A 20,150-nucleotide genomic window follows, 5' to 3' on the forward strand; every position below is an offset into this window, starting at 1 on the left:
TGCCTGACACAGCTCGTTTGATAAGGGGACGATGTATGGAGGCAGTGAACTAGTAGTAGATTAAAGGTGCTGCAGTTAAAACTATGTTAGTTGGATCTTGAGATGGAGCTGGCGCTCCGCTGCCAGGCGAGCTTTCGCCAATCCAAGCCCCTGTCTCTAGGCTACTCCCCAAACCGCACTTCTAAGAACCTTTTGTATAAGATCAAGTGTAGTAGCGTTCTTATAAGTTTAGGATATGGCGGGTGAGGGGAATGTAAACAGATGCGCAAGAAGCGCTGAAATAATATTGGTAAATGATAAAAGTTTGCCAGTATATTTTGTGGATTACACAGCAGGGTGGCGACAAAGTTAACAAGTTTGATGTGGAATCCATGAAAACAACCCAAAATTCTGCCTGACACAGTTCGTTTGATAAGGAGACCATGTATGGAGGCAGCTATATGGACGACTTTTGGAGGCAGCTATGGCGATGACGTGTGGAGGTAGCAATGGAGACAACGTGTGGAGCCAGCTAAAAAGACGACATGTGGAGGCTGCTATGGAGACAATTTAATTTGGATAGTGCCTGTATGTGGCAGTCCAAAAAAGTTTTCAAATCAGAGGAGCAGGTAGGTGGTCCTCCAGAAAAATTGAATAAATTGAGTGCCTGTATGTGGCAGTCCAAAAAAGTTTTCAAACCAGAGGAGCAGGTAGGTGGTCCACCAGAAAAATTAAATACATAGAGTACTATAGCTAGAGCCAGTTGGCCCTGGCAAAAAATAGCCAGTTTCCTATGCTTTAGTGTACAAAGAGGAGGAGAAGGAGAACAATGAGGAGGAGGAGTGCATACATTATTCAGGTTGAGCTTCTTTCACCTGTTGGAGAATGAAAATGCGGAGAAATCCAGGCTTTATTCATCTTGATAAGCGTCAGCCTGTCAGTCGACAGGCGTGTACGCTTATCGGTGATGATGCCACCAGCTGCACTGAAAACCCGCTCGGACAACACGCTAGCGGCAGGGCAGGCAAGAACCTCCAAGGCGTACAGCGCCAGTTCGTGCCACATGTCCAGCTTTGAAACCCAGTAGTTGTAGGGAGCTGTGTGATCATTTAGGACGATGGTATGGTCAGCTACGTACTCCCTCACCATCTTTCTGTAAAGATCAGCCCTACTCTGCCGAGACTGGGGACAGGTGGCAGTGTCTTGCTGGGGTGACATAAAACTGGCAAAGGCCTTGTAAAGCGTACCCCTGCCAGTGCTGGACAAGCTGCCTGCTCGCCTACTCTCCCTCGCTACTTGTCCCGCAGAAGTACGCCCTCTGCCGCTAGCGCTGTCAGAAGGGAAATACTGTTTCAGCTTGTGCACCAGGGCCTGCTGGTATTCATGCATTCTCACACTCCTTTCCTCTCCAGGGATGAGAGTGGAAAGATTTTGCTTGTACCGTGGGTCCAGGAGAGTGAATACCCAGTAATCGGTGCTGGAATAAATTCTTTGAACGCGAGGGTCACGGGATAGGCAGCCTAGCATGAAATCTGCCATATGCGCCAGAGTCACAACGCGCAAAAATTCACTCCCCTCACTGGCCTGACTGCCCATTTCCTCCTCCTCCTCCAACTCCTCTTCTTCTGCCCATACACGCTGAACAGTGAAGGACTGAACAATGGTCCCCTCTTCTGTCTCGCCAACATTCTCCTCCTCTTCCTCCTCATCCTCCTCCACCTCCTCCGATATGCGCTGAGAAACAGACCTAAGGGTGCTTTGGCTATCAACAAGGGAATCTTCTTCCCCCGTCTCTTGTGACGAGCGCAAAGCTTCCGACTTCATGCTGACCAGAGAGTTTTTCAACAGGCCAAGCAGCGGGATGGTGAGGCTGATGATGGCGGCATCGCCACTGACCATCTGTGTTGACTCCTCAAAGTTACTCAGCACCAGACAGATATCAGACATCCACGTCCACTCCTCATTGTAGACTTGAGGAAGCTGACTGACCTGACTACCAGTTCTGGTGGAAGTTGACATCTGGCAGTCTACAATCGCTCTGCGCTGCTGGTAAACTCTGGATAACATGGTTAATGTTGAATTCCACCTCGTGGGCACGTCGCACAACAGTCGGTGAGCGGGCAGTTGGAGGCGGCGCTGCGCTGCCCTGAGAGTGGCAGCATCTGTGCTGGACTTCCTGAAATGCGCACAGATGCGGCGCACCTTTGTGAGCAAATCAGACAGATTGGGGTATGTCTTGAGGAAACGCTGAACTATGAGATTTAACACATGGGCCAGGCATGGCACATGTGTCAGTCTGCCGAGTTGCAGAGCCGCCACCAGGTTACGGCCGTTGTCACACACAACCATGCCTGGCTTCAGGTTCAGCGGTGCCAGCCACAGATCAGTCTGCGCCGTGATGCCCTGTAATAGCTCTTGGGCGGTGTGCCTTTTATCGCCTAGGCTCAGCAGTTTGAGCACCGCCTGCTGTCGCTTAGCAATGGCACTGCTGCTGTGCCTAGAGCTACGACTGATAGCGCCATGCCCACGGATGGTAATTCGGAGGAGGAGGAGGTGGAGGAGGGGTGGGAGGAGGCATAGTAGGCCTTTGAGACCTGGACCGAGGTAGGCCCCGCAATCCTCGGCGTTGGCAGTATATGAGCAGCCCCAGGGTCAGACTCGGTCCCAGCCTCCACCAAGTTAACCCAATGTGCCGTCAGCGATATATAGTGGCCCTGCCCGGCAGCACTCGTCCACGTGTCCGTGGTCAGGTGGACCTTGTCAGAAACGGCGTTGGTCAGGGCACGGATGATGTTCTCTGACACGTGCTTGTGCAGGGCTGGGACGGCACATCGGGAAAAGTAGTGGCGGCTGGGGACCGAATACCGAGGGGCGGCCGCCGCCATGAGGTTTCGAAAGGCCTCGGTCTCTACCAGCCTATAGGGCAGCATCTCCAGGCTAAGCAACTTGGAGATGTGGACGTTGAGGGCTTGGGCGTGTGGGTGGGTTGCGCTATACTTCCTTTTGCGCTCCAGCGTCTGGGGTATGGAGAGCTGAACGCTGGTGGATGCTGTGGAGGATCGTGGAGGCGAAGATGGGGTTTTCGCACGGGAGGTGTTTGGGCCGTGGTCCTGGGCAGGGGGCTGACTAGCAGATGACACAGGAGAAGGAGCAGTGGTGTGCCCGGCCGGAGGTGAACGGGCTTGGTGCCATTGAGTGGGGTGTTTAGCATTCATATGCCTGTGCATACTGGTGGTAGTTAAGCTAGTAGTGGTGGAACCCCTGCTGATCCTGGTTTGGCAAAGGTTGCACACCACAGTCCGTCGGTCATCCGGTGTTTCTTTAAAGAACCTCCAGACTTCTGAAAATCTAGCCCTCGCCGCGGGAGCTTGACTACGGGCAACATTTGGCGCTGATGCACCAGCTCTGGCCCTGCCTCTCCGTCTGGCCCCACCACTGCCTCTTCCAACCTGTTCTGCTATAGGACTCGCCTCCGTCTCAGAAGCACTGTGTTCACCCGGCCTATCAACCCAGCTTGGGTCTGTCACCTCATCATCCTCCGATCCCTCAGTCTGCTCCCCCCTCGGACTTCCTGCCCTGACAACAACTTCACCACTGTCTGACAACCGTGTCTCCTCATCGTCCGACACCTCTTTACACACTTCTTCCACTACGTCAATAATGTCATCATCACCCACAGACTGCGACTGGTGGAAAACCTGGGCATCGGAAAATTGCTCAGCAGCAACCGGACAAGTGGTTTGTGACTGTGGGAAGGGTCCAGAAAACAGTTCCTCAGAGTATGCCGCTTCAAATGCCAAATTTTGCTGGGAGGGGGCAGACTGGGGGGAAGGAGGCTGAGGTGGAGGAGCCGGAGGAGTGCTGATTTCGGTGACATGGGTGGACTGCGTGGAAGACTGACTGGTGGACAAATGGCTAGAAGCATTGTCCGCAATCCACGACATCACCTCTTTGCACTGTTCTGGCCTCAACAGTGCTCTACCACGAGTCCCAGTAACTTGAGACATGATGAACTTAGGGAGTGTAGCTCTGCGGCGTTCCCCTGCTCCCCCATCAGCAGGTGGTGTCTCACCCTGCCCAGGACCACGGCCTCTGACCCCTGCAGTAGTTGGACGCCCACGTCCACGCCCTCGTCCTCTACCCCTAGCCCTCGGGATAAACATTTTCCAAATTAAAGTGTAAACTTTTAATTTTTTTTTTTTTTGTGTTTATTTTTTTTTTCTTTTTTTTTTAACCAAAACGATGCTATCCTATTGCTATGGCTAGTTTCTAACCTACACTGACAGCACACAACTGGATTTTGTGCTTTGCAAGATGAGTTTGAGCTATAAAATGAAATAAAGGTAAAAAAAAAAAAATAAATCAGCAGACTCTGCCTAATTCTAATCAAACCCCTAATAAATTGTCCCACTTCGGTGTTTGAGGTGGATATGCGTGTCACTAAGAGCTAAACACAACGGTCGCAGGTCTCCCAGCAAATTCCTCACAATATGGTACTAGCTGCACTACTAATGCCAGCAAGCCCAGCCACAAGCAAACCAAAAAAAGGAAAATATAACGCAATTGTAGGCCTAAGTAAGCCGTTGGGGTTCTCCTATGGCTATTTTGTAGCTGACACTGAAAGCACACAGCTTTGCAAGAAGAGTTTGAGCTATAAAATGAAATAAAGGTAAAAAAAAATAAATAAATCAGCAGACTCTGCCTAATTCTAATCAAACCCCTAATAAATTGTCCCACTTCGGTGTTTGAGGTGGATATGTGTGTCACTAAGAGCTAAACACAACGGTCGCAGGTCTCCCAGCAAATTCCTCACAATATGGTACTAGCTGCACTACTAATGCCAGCAAGCCCAGCCACAAGCAAACCAAAAAAAGGAAAATATAACGCTATTGTAGGCCTAAGTAAGCCGTTGGGGTTCTCCTATGGCTATTTTGTAGCCTACACTGAAAGCACACTGCTTTGCTGATTTTTTTTTTTTTTTACCTTTATTTCATTTTATAGCTCAAACTCTTCTTGCAGACTCTGCCTAATTCTAATCAAACCCCTAATAAATTGTCCCACTTCGGTGTTTGAGGTGGATATGCGTGTCACTAAGAGCTAAACACAACGGGACGTGAGTTTCATGTGTTATTATTTTTATGTACTATGGTGGCGCTGTATACCGGGGGCAGGCTGTAAACCACAGGAGGCTGTCTAGAGGGGTGACTGGCTGTATACTGGGGCTATGGGGCAGTCTGGCTGTATACTGGGGCTATGGGGCAGTCTGGCTGTATACTGGGGCTATGGGGCAGTCTGGCTGTATACTGGGGCTATGGGGCAGTCTGGCTGTATACTGTCTGGGGCTATGGGGCAGTCTGGCTGTATACTGGGGCTATGGGCTGTTTGGCTGTATACTGGGGCAGGGGCTACTAGTAATAGTAGCTATATTCCTGTACATAAGGGGGGCATTATTATAGTAGATATATTCTTGTACGTAAGGGGGGGCAGCGTTATAGTAGATACACTCACCGGCCACTTTATTAGGTACACCTGTCCAACTGCTCGTTAACACTTAATTTCTAATCAGCCAATCACATGGCGGCAACTCAGTGCATTTAGGCATGTAGACATGGTCAAGACAATCTCCTGCAGTTCAAACCGAGCATCAGTATGGGGAAGAAAGGTGATTTGAGTGCCTTTGAACGTGGCATGGTTGTTGGTGCCAGAAGGGCTGGTCTGAGTATTTCAGAAACTGCTGATCTACTGGGATTTTCACGCACAACCATCTCTAGGGTTTACAGAGAATGGTCCGAAAAAGAAAAAACATCCAGTGAGCGGCAGTTCTGTGGGCGGAAATGCCTTGTTGATGCCACAGGTCAGAGGAGAATGGGCAGACTGGTTCGAGCTGATAGAAAGGCAACAGTGACTCAAATCGCCACCCGTTACAACCAAGGTAGGCAGAAGAGCATCTCTGAACGCACAGTACGTCGAACTTTGAGGCAGATGGGCTACAGCAGCAGAAGACCACACCGGGTGCCACTCCTTTCAGCTAAGAACAGGAAACTGAGGCTACAATTTGCACAAGCTCATCGAAATTGGACAGTAGAAGAATGGAAAAATGTTGCCTGGTCTGATGAGTCTCGATTTCTGCTGCGACATTCGGATGGTAGGGTCAGAATTTGGCGTCAACAACATGAAAGCATGGATCCATCCTGCCTTGTATCAACGGTTCAGGCTGGTGGTGGTGGTGTCATGGTGTGGGGTATATTTTCTTGGCACTCTATGGGCCCCTTGGTACCAATTGAGCATCGTTGCAATGCCACAGCCTACCTGAGTATTGTTGCTGACCATGTCCATCCCTTTATGACCACAATGTACCCAACATCTGATTGCTACTTTCAGCAGGATAATGCGCCATGTCATAAAGCTGGAATCATCTCAGACTGGTTTCTTGAACATGACAATGAGTTCACTGTACTCAAATGGCCTCTCAATCCAATAGAGCATCTTTGGGATGTGGTGGAACGGGAGATTCGCATCATGGATGTGCAGCCGACAAATCTGCGGCAACTGTGTGATGCCATCATGTCAATATGGACCAAAATCTCTGAGGAATGCTTCCAGCACCTTGTTGAATCTATGCCATGAAGAATTGAGGCAGTTCTGAAGGCAAAAGGGGGTCCAACCCGTTACTAGCATGGTGTACCTAATAAAGTGGCCGGTGAGTGTATATTCTTGCACATAGAGGGCAGTATTATAGTAGATAGATATATTCTTGTACATAGGGGGACAGTTACATTCTTGTTTATTGGAGAAGGTATTGTATTATGTTTTTAGTGTACATATATGGCAGTATTAAGTTGTGTGCTCTTAAAATAGAAGTTTTATTCCTTTACAAGGAGGCAGTATGAGTCTCTTTCTCTGCGGTGTACATGTTGATTTAGACCATCTATTAACAGTTTTATGAAGTTTAGTAACTCCACCCACATCACAAGGCCACGCCTACTTGTTTTGACCCCGCCCACAGAATGGGGCCACTTTAAATTCCCAATCCGCCCTTGGATGTCACACACACTGCTCAGCCTCCATTGTCTTGATGCATTACCACTGATCACCATGAAATTTTATTTTTCACTGATTTTGAGTATCATTCCAAATCCAGACATCCATAGGATATTCATTATGATTTCCAATGATCATTTTTATGCTTTATCGTTGGCAGCTCATTCTACTATTTAATACAGGATTGCAACTGGACTATTTTATTCATTGAGATCCAGGATTTTTGGCCTTACATTTTTACATTTAATACTTTTTAACTTTTTAATAGAATGTAAATATATAATAAAATATTAAGTTTCACAATAAAACTTGTTACCAAATACCCCATATAGAAATATGCCACATGTCATTCGCCTGTATGCTACAGCAGACAAAAGCTGATGCTGTTCCTAAGTTGACAACATCTTTATGCCATAATAGTTTCACACCAGCTGACATCTATGGGGTAAGAAGTGATCCAGGGGTAGTATGACATTTTATAATTAAATAAATGATACCATCTTATGTTTTTGAACTATTGTCTATTTAGTACATTATGACTGATGTAACTTTTTACATATACAGGCATTACGCACAAGATAGGTTCCATAGGTTTGTACTTAAGTTGAATTTGTATGTAAGTCGAAACTGTATATTTTATCATTGTAGATCCAGACAAAAACATTTTTTTGCCCCAGTGAAAATTAGAGTTTCAAAATTTTTTGTTGTAATGGAACCAAGGATTATCAATAAAGCTTCACTACAGACACCTTACAGCTGATCATTGCAGCCTGGGACTATAGTAAAGCATTCAGAGAGGTCACAGTGGGCAGAGGGGTCCGTCTGTAAGTCGGGTGTCCTTAAGTACGGGACCGCCTGAATATATTATTTTTGTTGTTTCAGAATAGCACAATGAACTTATTGGGGATTGTTGTTAAAGCCATGTAAGGGCCTTTTTTTGGCGGACGATGCAAAGTTCATTCTAGACCCACTTTGGGTTCATACAACTTTCAGAGTTTTAAAAAAATATATTTTTCATTTTTTTTTTTTTTTTACAATTTTATCATTTTTTTTTTTTTAAGTGTTTTTTTTTTCCATTTGAAAGTACTTTTCTTGCAGTGCATTGTTGCCCATGAATCTACTTGTTTTTTTTTTTCGGTGGCAAAAACTTTGATTTTGTCATCATGAGATCTCTGTCAAAAAAATCAGCCTCATGTGAATCCTCCCTAGACGTCCCTTTTATGTAACAATGACCCTATAACTGTTCTGCCAGGCTGTGCCCGTCTGTGATAATCCTAAAAACCTATTTTTCAGGAATTCTTTCCCAGTAGGAATCCCATCCATTAGTATAGATGAGCATTATACTGGTCCAGTGTATTCTCCAGGCTGTAACCTGGCCCCTACATACCGTATTTTTCAGACTATAAGGCGCACAAAAAATCCTTTGATTTTCTCAGAAATCAAAGGTGAGCCTTATAGTCCAGTGCGCCTTATATATGAACCGTACTGACAGATAACAGCTGCCACCTGCTGTTCATTCATCCTTATACTCAGGTGCGCCTTATATATGAACCTAGACATTCTAGCAGGCATTTATTGATGGTGCGCCTTATACTCCAGTGTGCCTTATAGTCCGAAAAATACTGTATCTGTGATGTAATATGTTTTATGTAAGGATAAATGTATGTAGGATGTATAAGGACACTAGGATTACATAATGGGGAACATCTACTAAGGGTCTGCGGACCTCATTGCCGCCGGGTTTCCCGACTATTTCTCCACAAGTTTAACATTCATCCCCTGTTGACAATATCAATGGATCCACAGAATAAAGGACCAAAATTCCCCCAACCCTCTCCATGCCAGATTTCGGAGGTCTTATAGAAGCCAAAAGAAAGCAAGACTCGGAAGAGCCTCTGGTGTAGAGTGGATGAGAGGACCTGTGGTTAGTGATGAGCAGAACCATTAAAATTTAGTTTCAACTGGAACTGAATTTTAAAATCCTGTTTGTGACCCCCCAACCAGTTGGATTCTGTTAACTGTCACCTGCAGCATCGAGGTTACACAACATTTGGAGAGAATCTAATGCCCAAAGGTTTTGTAATGTGTTGCGTAACAGATTTGCCTCTTGTCTGATTGGTTAATCTTAGGCACCGCCCACCAATCCTGGCTTATATAATGGAGGGACAGAGAAGTCTATGGCATCTTCACTCAACATCGAAACCACAGGAGTCAGTGTAGGGAACAGCGATTTCATTTATTTGGTTTGAATTTATCAAGAACCATTTTTTTTCTTATTTACTGCATGAAGTGAAATCTACAGGGTTTTGCTCTTTTTGTGCCTTTTGTGAGTCTATTTTTTGCCCCTCATCTGTCTTTGTAATTTTGTCTCTTTGTCAAATGCAGATTTTCTTTTCAGACTTTTTAGGTGCAAATTTTTTTAAAAAAGGCGCAAATTTTGGAGCAACTCCTACCGTTGCTTTTCCTAAGCATGGTTGGGACTGGAATATTTTTCCGCAATTATTTGCACCCTTTCAGGCACAAATTAATGTTAGATCAGGTGCAAACATCTGGAAGTAGGATAAATACAAAGACAAATTAGGCACAACCAGGAACTCCGGCGAACTGCTGGAAAAAGGCACAATGTCGCAAATAACCAATGCTCTCAGAAAGTCACTAAAATATAAACATATTTTAATTTGTTACATATAGAGAGTTTTGGTTACTTATTGTACATTGAGTGGACTTTCAATTATAGAATAGAACTTTTGTTGTACAGTATGGGGGAGAAGGTGGAGCCTTCTGATAGGTCTGATGGGTGCCGCAGGGCGGGGTTTGGGTCATACGCTGTCTCACTGTGTGCCAGATATTGATACATTCCCCTTATATAAAGTATACAGTGTATTGAGAAATCTGTATTTATATACAGATCAGTTTTCCATTTTATACCTTTTTTGGTGGTAATTGTACATGATATAACTGTTTATATTCATTTTAGCTGATGTAGTTGGTTATTAATACTTTAATGTTTTATCCTAGGAACAATGAACTTCTTCCATTTGATAACGTTTGGATGTTTCCTACTTGGGTCTGTGGCAGCGTTATCACAGGTAAGTACATTTATCTTGGAATGTTTTTGTACCTATGATCTTTGTTCTCATTGGTTCTGTCTTCATTTTACTTCAGTTTATATCACAAGGTAACAGTTTTACATCATTGTGTTTGGAGCGGTCGCCATTAAGGCTCCCTGCACATTAACGATGCAAAAATCGGACGTCAATGTTTTCTTCATGACCGATTTGCACCAGACCAGGGCTCTGTTTTTCACAGATTCCTCAAGAACTATAATTTACTAGTGATCCGTAAAAAAAGGTTCTGACTACGACCTGCTCTACTCTTTAAGGGATCGCTCACACAACAGTGTTTAATTCCATTCCATTAAACAGTGAAAACCATGTGCTCCCGACACCAACCTTAACAAGTCAGTTAATTCCAGTGATTAGAGGATAGCGTCGGGAGATTTCTTCCGCACACAAGCGATTTCCACCGACTGCACTTGTGGACAAGAGACCGTAGTGCAGCTGTGAGCTGTCCATTAAAAAGAAAGATGGTCATGTGAGTTTGCCCTAATTCATACAGGTCAGGAAGCCTTTAAGTGCAGCGGTTGAAAATGGTTGATACAATTAATAAGAATAATAAATACAACAGTGATGGGACCCCCTTGGATCATGAGAATGGGTGTACGATGTACCATGTCATACCCCTCATTGCACCTCGAGATGACCGGAGCATCCTCTCCCGTATGTGGAGGCTTCCTCCGTTCAAATATATGAATAACTCCCCTCACTCAGGATTGGCTGTAGAGGAGCAGGGGGTGTCGCTAAGTTTTCATATATTTGAAAAGGTCACATGGAGAAGCTGTTCCCCAAGGGTGGGGGGGAACTGCTCCTTTCCAGCCCCTCCTAAAAGGCAACTGCCTAGTCACCCAGCAGATGCTAATGAAAGGTACAATATAACATATCTTTTTTTCTGAAAAACCTATTTTTAATACAAAAACACTTTGGCAGTGTATGTACTATGCTCTGTGAGGACTGGGGGAGTGCTAAAAATGGGTCTCCTGGTGACAGGTTCCCTTTAAGTTGATATAGAGGATTTTTTTAAAATTTGTTTTTAACTCAGTGGGGGGCATTAACTGTACTATGGAAGTTTTTTTTTTTTTTTTTGACGGGGGGGGGGGGGGGGGCGGGCTTGCTTGATTTATCCCAGGGAGTGATAGTTCTGGGATATGAGTAATTTTTTTGTTAATTTTGGTTTTAAGTTGCCCAAAAACTGCAAATTTTTGTAATCTTTTTCCTACACCAGAGAGAGAGAGTAGTTTTTATTGCAGCCAAGTTGCCAAAATTAGTGATTCAAAAATTAAATCAGACTCTGCAAACTTTTCTGGGTGGGGGACAAGTTGCAAATTTTTGCACAAATCCATCAATGTGCCCAAACAAGTCACAAATACAACTGAAAAAAAAAATAAAGCTATATGGCCACTAGTATTTTTTGGCTTTTTTTCTTTACTGTTATCTCACTACTTCTCTATCCACCTTTAATTTTTTTTTAATTGCTATTTTAAAATGTAATAAAAACATTATTAAAAGTTTTACATTTTATATGGAAAAAGAGGCGTGTATTCATTAAAAAGGGTCTGGCTTAAGCCAAACAAAAAATATCCCTATGTCAAAATTAAATGCAATTTTTCCACCACATTCTAAGGCATCTAATCTGGAGGGAAAGTTTAGACTAGACATCTTAGTGTTTACCATTGTTGTTATATTTCTAAATTTACAGCACGTGATTGCTCAGAGATCTGGACAAGGAACAAAAATTCTTCCAGTGATATCTACACGATATTGCCAAACGGAGCTAACAGGACATTCAAGGTAAAAATCTAATTAAATTTCAAAAATAAAGAGCTTTTTCAATATTTGTTTTATATCTTCTCTTTTAGGTTTTCTGTGAAATATCAAAGAAAGGAGGTTGGACATTAATACAAAAACACAACGGAGACGATGGATTATCCTTTGTCTGAGTACCTTTAAGATTTCCAAAGCCATTTCATAGTATTTCCATGTCTTGTCACTCTGCCTCGTGATTGTGTTTTGCTCTCCTTGACCAGTGGAATAAGGAACCCCTAAAGGGAACCTGGCACCAGGAATGTCATTTTTAGCTGGTGACACTTTTCTATAGCCTCTGTTATGCTGATTCTATAAATGCCTTTGTCAGCATTCTGAATAATTTCAGTACTTTATATAAGTTTACTTCACATTACCTGGCTCCCTGCCAGCAGTGTGTGGTGAGTTCTGGGGAGGGACAGTGGCAGCCTGTGTCTCAATCTCCTATTCTACACCCTCATCCAGCCCCTTCACCTCTGCTCTCTTCCTGCCATGTGCATAGAGCAGGCAGGGGTGGAAGGGGAATGGTTGAGGAGGAGAGGAAGAATACATGAGGAGAAACATGCACACACAGGCTGCAGCCATCCCCTCCGCAGAGACTCCTCACACACTGCCAGCAGAGAGCCACATAATGTGAAATAAACAATTATAAAGTACTGAAATGATTCAGAATCCTGACAATGGTATTTTTAAAATCAGCATAACACAAGCTATCGGAACCTGACACCAGCTAAAAATCACATTCCTGCTGACAGGTTCCCTTTAAACCCTATCATAGCTGTTATAAATCTCTGATATATATATATATATATATATATATATATATATATATATATATATAATATATTATATTTTATATGTCTCTATAGGTGAACACTGGCTCGAGCTGAAATACTGAATGTTTTTGCTTACGCAGCAGAAACGTCGGCCCGCCAATCTACATATCCGTATTGGGGACTTTGCTGATTACGAGGCCTTTGCGGAGTACAACCCTTTCAGTATTGGGGATGCAAGTAAAGTTTATATACTCTCAGCTGGGACTTACTCTGGGACAGCGGGTAGGTGGCTATGATAAGTTCTCTAATTGAAGGTACATTGGAAAGATGTAGGTGTACAGAATCCCTAAACTTATCCTCACAATGTAGGCGACGCCTTTGCCGAAAATATAGAAATCCCCGGAAGTAACCATGGTAGTAATTTCAGTGCTCCAGATAAGCCCAATGATGGCTGCCACCCACAGTGTATATTTGGGGATATTGCATACATCAGCTGTAGTGGACGTTACCGGGCTGCCTGGTGGTTCAACGCCTCCGGATCCGCAAAACTCAACAGTGAATGGAGGAGGCCGCCACAGAATCAATGCAGAGCCTTAGGCCCGTTCCACACTTGCGAGTGTGATGCGATGAACTCGCATCCCACTCGCAACGCATGCTTCCGGGAACTCACGGCCCGAAAGCTGCACACCGGGAGTGAACTGACATGCTGAGTTCACTCCCGCGGTGCAGCGTTTGGGCCGTGCGTTCCCGGCAGCATGCGTTGCAAGTGTGATGCGAGTTCATCGCATCACACTCGTAAGTGTGGAACGGGCCTTATCTGTATCTTGGCCAACGTGGAGACCTCACAAGTCACTGAAATTCAGCGCAATGTATCTAATACGTGAATAGCTGGACATTATTAGATGTAGTATATACAGTATATATGTGTATCCTATTTTTCATTTTCATAAAAAATTCAAAAAGTCTATTCAGATGTGTTTATTCAAGTCACTTCTAAGCCAATGAAAATTGCAATATCTAAGGCCTCTTTCACACTTTCGTTGTGGATCGTGTCATGTTTTTGCCTGCGTTTTGGTCATTTTTTGCTTTTTCACATGTTGCATGTGAAAAAAATAATCAAACCGGAGATGTCTATGAATTATGTGTAATAATGAGGAATAACACAGGGAAAAGTATTAAACATGAATGAAGAGAGGTGCAAAAAGTCATGACACCAGTTGACATTGATCAGTAATTAGAAAGCAATCTTGTCACTTGGTGAAGTATAAGATCAAGTCTTTGATTGATGGCTTATAAAATGGTTTCAATATGCATAATATTCTCACATTAGTTGATGATATTACAAGTAAATTTCTGTATTTATCCTTATTTGCCTTATCAGAAACTGCATTGTAACTAAAATGTCTGTAAAACAGTTAATGAACCAAGCAAAATATGTTGATATACATGTTCATGTTTATTTCTGAAAAAACAAATAAAATGTTTAAAAAAATAAAATAAAACGGTCCAAGAACACAACTTGTGGCAGCACCCTTGGGGTGTGTTCGCACATGGCATTTTGGATACAGCAATGAAAAAACTTTTAGCAATCAGGAAAAACGCTTATGGAGTAGCTAAACGCATTGTAACATTTAAAAACACATGCGTTCTGACAAGTGTCTGGACGCACCCATTTTGATCCAAAACATCACATGTGAATGCACCCTTACCGCTGAGGAAAATCCAAGAAAACAAAAAACACCAGTGTTTTGGCATACAAAACTGGGTGAATAAAGAACTGGGGGCATGTGCTGTGGCTAAATATGTTCTGGGGCTACCTATCTACTAAAGGGGAAAAGCTGTGACCACCTACCGTATATACTCGAGTATAAGCTGACCCGAGTATAAGCCGAGACCCCCCCCCCAATTTTACCACCAAAAACTGGGAAAACCTATTGACTCGAGTATAAGCCGAGGGTGGGAAATGCATTGATCACAGACCCCCTCAGTATATTGACAGCAAGTCTCCAGTAGTATATAGCCAGTCTGCCTCCAGTAGTATACAGCCGGCCCAGCTGAAAAACTCGGCTTATACACAAGTATATACGGTATCTCAGCCAAAAAGGTTCCTGACCCCTGTTATATACAAAAAAGGTCCAGTTGACGGACCACACTTGAAACCCTTTGTCTCAAAACATAACTGTGATAAACAAAGGAGATTCACATGCCAGGTATTGTCCTGTTCATCAAGTCACCTGTGAATCCCCCATCAATATCCCTTAAATCAAAAGACAAAGGGTTATAAAATCTGTTGGTTATAGCAAGCTTGGACACCGAGATATAAATATCTTGGGATGGGACCATAGCAAATGGGTCAGGTTTGGTATCAATGCGATCCAGGAACTCTCCCGGATCCAATGACTTCCCCTTGAGAAGCTATGACTGCTTCAAGGTTCTGAATTTAATACCAAGTAGGAGGGTCCTATGAACCCTCCAGGGGGTGTGCCCACACCTAATATATTCCAAAGGCCCCTAACGACCTTGTATTTCTTCTGAGAAAACATTTACCATCAAGTACAGGAAGGAGGCCTATCAGTTTCCATTAGGCCCACAAACACAAGTAACTAACATACGAATCCCCACGCCTGTGTCTCGGTTATTTCTACCGGGTTGGTTCCTCACCCTTTATAATCCCATTTCGGACCAGGCTTATATTAAAGGAGAACAGCTCGGGTTGATAAGGTTCTGTTTCACTGAGGCTAGGGAAAGAAATGTTATAGCCATTCAGGATTGGGATTTATTGTTGTGCTATATCCGTAGGTTGTGTGGACAACTCTAAAATCACTTCCTGCGCCTTTTAGAACACGTGCGTTCTAGGATAATTGACCTTGCATACCCTTCAGGGGTCCGAAACGTCACGGTTTCCTTCACAATAACATTTATTCTAAATACTGTTAAAATAAAGAGTACCTTCCTATCAGTGAACTAACAGACTATTAAAAAATCTACAGTACAAGTTGCTTGTCGTTTATTGTTTCACACAGTGTGATGTCAGGGGGAAATTGAGGTGTATTTGTAGGGATGACTCCTATATTATATACAGCCATCCGAGGTTGCTAGTGTTCAGATATGGCAACACTAGCATACAATTTGATACATTTCTTTGATTTGTGTCGATTACTCAATAAGTATATAACTGCGCTTGACTGTGTATAGAATACAGCGTTGCCCAATTCTTCAGTTTGTTCTAAAGTAGGGGACCATCTGTATATTTCACTAACACTTTTCTATGAATAGGAAACCTTTTTCCCCCTCTTACTGCAGTTGGTCATTTGTATAAGCTTACAGTCTTACATTAAGTTCAGCAGTTATTTCTACTACGGTATGTATTTTCCTATGTTTTACTAATTACTGTCTTGCGGTTTGTTTTTTTTTGCCTCATGCACTTTTTACCTTATTTGCACTAAGTGGCACTATATTCACGGTTAGTTACTTCCCTAAGAGCATCATACAATATTCCTTCATTTCAACGATTTATACATCATACACTAGGACTGCCAAATAATTAAAAAGAAAAAAAAAATTAAGCATCACTGTAGCCTCGCCTACCGGATGTGAGCGTTTCTGGTGTAACACCGATTTATAAAGCATCTGTTTGTGACATCACATTGTTCGCCGTTATCATGTCGACCAACAAGAATGGCCCAAATATCAAAGCCCAATCAGGTGGACCAAGAAAGTACCAGGAAAGACCCATCATTGGTACAGATATACTCACCTTATTTCCTATGCGACACGCATGCGGGCAAAGTTACATATGCTCGCAGAGATTAGCCAAACTGCGGCTGCGCTGACACTGCTCAATCTCTGCTCATGAGAGTCAATGGCCGATCATGATAGCGACTGACTTAAGTGCGACTGCGCTGATTATATTCCGTATTGTGTCTGTGCTACTACTTAGCCACTCTAATGATGGAATAAAACACTCACATATCCCCTATAGCAGTGATGGCTAACCTATGGCACTGGTGCCAGAGGTGGCACTCAGAGCCCTTTCTGTGGGCACTCAGGACATCACCAGAGATGACTCCAGGTATCTTCCTGCAGTCCCAGACAGCCCAGGACTTGATGTGCACAGAGCTATTTTAAAGTGACAGCTGTACCTGGGACTATTTTCTGCTTTATTGGTGTCCTCAGGGTGCTGGTATAAATGAAAACTGTGAGAGTATAAATCACAAATTAAATTTCTGTGTTGGCACTTTGCGATAAATAAGCGGGTCTTTGTTGTAGTTTGGGCACTCGGTCTCTAAAAGGTTCGTTTGTGCTGCTATCATTTTTAATATATTCATACTTTTTTGCAGAGGTCATCAGAGTTCATTTCTTCCAAAGTACAATGTGTTTGCTAGCTCCCCCTGGTGATCAAACCAGGGAAGTGTCACTAAGTTTGTTTTTTACCAGTTCATCCTAAACACCTCAAACACCTGAACATACCTTAAAAATTATAGCAGCAAAAACAAAAATTTTTGCTGCACAAACCAGCACAAACGTAGCACTAAAGTTTGACACCAGTTTTGTTTGATTCCGTTAATGTGGGGGGGCTGCTTGAACTTTTGAACTTTCATTTTTTTTTCATATATTCAAAACAAAAGCAGCACAAACAAAAATTTGTGCAGCACAAACGTAGCAGAATTGTTCGGTCCCAGTTTTGTTTGATTTGGGCAACGTGGGGGGGCTGGTTGACCTCTGATGACCTCTGGAAACTTTCATTAAAATCTTAAAAACGATAGCGGCACAAACGAAAATTTCTGCTGCACAAACCAGCACAAACGTAGCACAAACGTTTGACACCAATTTTGTTTGATTTGAACAAGGTGGGGGGGCCAACTTCACTCAGGTCTTAAAAATGTATTTAAACACAAACAGATGTTAGAATAAAGAGACTTATTAAGTTCTGATAGATACTGGCCCTTCGTAGCAATTTAATTGTATATAAGTAGATACAAGATTGTCGCATAAGAATCGCTTTCATAATAATAAATTTCATCTTTTATGCTCAGAGATTGGTATCAGGATGCATTACATACATCACAAGACAATAATAATTTGTGCAATGTACTTTGATTGGATACAACCTTATGTAAAAATTAATCTCCAGACAAATTCAGAACCTTAATATGTGTTTTTCCTTATAGGATGCTGAGACTAGATTTAAGTTACTTTGTCGTTAACCCTCCCCCCCCCCTCCCATAAAAGCTAATAAAGGTTAAACAACGGGGGATTTCTCCCCCAAATATAGTGTTACTGCAATCCTTAAGGAGTCTTGTTTTTAACCCGTTCACGACCCGTGACGTAATAGCACGTCACGGGTCGGCCGCGGGTGCATGGAGAGGGCTCACGCGCTGAGCCCTCTCCATAGCCGGTAAGTCTTTGCTGCATATTGCAGCAAAGGCTTACCGGTAACACCCGCGATCGGTGCCAGCGGCTTCAAAAGGATTGCGGCGCATGGGCGCCGCCATCTTTTCGAGGATCGCTGCTCCCCGTGACGTCATCGGGGAGAGGTGATCCGTCGCCATGGTAACCTCGGGTCTCGAGGCTACTTCGGGTTAACCCATGCATTACAATGTGCTATCAGCACATTGTAATGTATGAGTAGTAAAATACACATATACTGCCATACTGTAGTATGGCAGTATATGATAGGATCTTACAGATAACCTACGGGTTAAAGTACCCTAGGGAGTCTGAAAAATACTAAAAATAAAAAAAAAGTTTAAAAAAAAAATTATAATAAAAAACCCTAAAAACTCAAATCACCCCCCTTTCCTTAGAACTGATATAAATATAAATAAACAGTAAAAATCATAAACACATTAGGTATCCCCGCGTCCAAAAATGTCCGATCTATCAAAATATGATAACGGTTTTTCACTGCGTTTAATCCCGTAACGGAAAATCGCACCCAAAGCCGAAAATGGCACTTTTTTTGTCATTTAAAAAAATAAAAAAATTCTATAAAAAGTGATCACAAGGTCGAACAGTCCTAAAATTGATAACATTGTAAACGTCATCAAAATCCGCAAAAAACTACACCACCCACAGCTCTGTAAACCAAAGTATAAAAAAGTTATTAGCGCCAGAAGATGGCAAAATCCCCCAAAAAAATTTTGTACAGGAGGTTTTAATTTTTTTTAAATGTATGAAAACATTATAAAACCTATATAAATTTGGTATCCCCGTAATCGCAGACCCAAACAATAAAGTAGACATGTCATTTGGGGCGCACAGTGAAATCCGTAAGATCCAAGCCCACAAGAAGACGGCACAAATGCGTTTTTTTACCAATTTCACTGCATTTGGAATTTTTTTTCCCGCTTCCTAGTACACGGCCTGGAATATTTAATACCATCTCTATGAAGTGCAATTTGTTACGCAGAAAATAAGCCGCCACACAGCTCTGTACATGGAAAAATAAAAAAAGTTATGGATTTTTGATCATGGGGAGTAAAAAATGAAAATGAAAAAACAAAAAAGGGCCAGGCCCTGAAAGGGTTAAAATGTGTCCACTGTAATTTTTTCACATTTTTCCTAAGTTGTTGAATTTTTACCCAAAAAACCCAGACTAATCACCAAAATTTTACTTACCGAATTTTTTTTGACTATAAGGCACACGAAAAATCCTTTGATTCTCTCAGAAATCAAAGGTGCACCTTATACTCCAGTGCGCCTTATATATGATCCATACTTAGACAAAAGCTGCCTTGAACTGTGCACAGGTCTGCCACCTGCTGGTCATTCGTCCTTATAATCAGGTGCGCCAAGTTAGTGTTAAAAATTTATTACAACACAGAGACACTATTCAGATTTCAAAAACATGGGCTGAGCCTTAATGTTAAAACTCACAGCGTCCTTAAGGGGTTAACTTTAGGGGCAGGTTGCCAAGGGGTATTTAACTCCCAGGAGTCTTTCTTCAGTATACCCCTGATGAAGCAAGGCAAAATATGTGTCAGGGTGGGGGTCGACCCTTGGTCTGTACATACTTGTGTATGTGTCCCCTGTCTTCTCTTATTCCTCTGGGTAATGTGCAATACTTGTTTGTAAGCAAATACCTCGACTCCCCATAGATGACAATGGCGGTGGTACATTGCCACGTGTGGCACCATTCTGCGCTGTACACCAGGAAAAAAGAGGATGCTCTCTCTTTCCCCGTGTGTGCGGCCATCTACTGCTGTTTTCTATGGAGGGGCCACCTACTCCTCCTCTCCAGCGTGGTGTCAATGTACTGACTGATCTATTTATTATGTATATTCAATTATTTGAACATTGGTGGACTTTTTCTGTATATTGTCTTTTTAAATGGATTTGTTTTAAATCATTCTAATAATAATAATAATAATAATTTCATACTTTCTAGATTTTTTCCTCTTTTTTTGTGGAGTTATTTGAATTTTGGGAACAA

General features: G+C 42.9%; 1 long non-coding RNA gene across 1 annotated transcript; it reads left to right on the forward strand.

Moving 5' to 3' along the window:
* The first annotated feature begins 10,009 nt into the window (after positions 1-10,009).
* Positions 10,010-12,095, forward strand: LOC140068852 (uncharacterized). The gene is made up of 3 exons (XR_011848589.1): positions 10,010-10,109; positions 11,836-11,927; positions 11,996-12,095. It is a non-coding gene; the product is annotated as an uncharacterized lncRNA (long non-coding RNA).
* The last annotated feature ends 8,055 nt before the right edge of the window (positions 12,096-20,150 follow it).

The sequence above is a fragment of the Engystomops pustulosus genome, chromosome 7 (genome assembly GCF_040894005.1).
Source record: "Engystomops pustulosus chromosome 7, aEngPut4.maternal, whole genome shotgun sequence".
Lineage (NCBI taxonomy): Eukaryota > Metazoa > Chordata > Amphibia > Anura > Leptodactylidae > Engystomops > Engystomops pustulosus.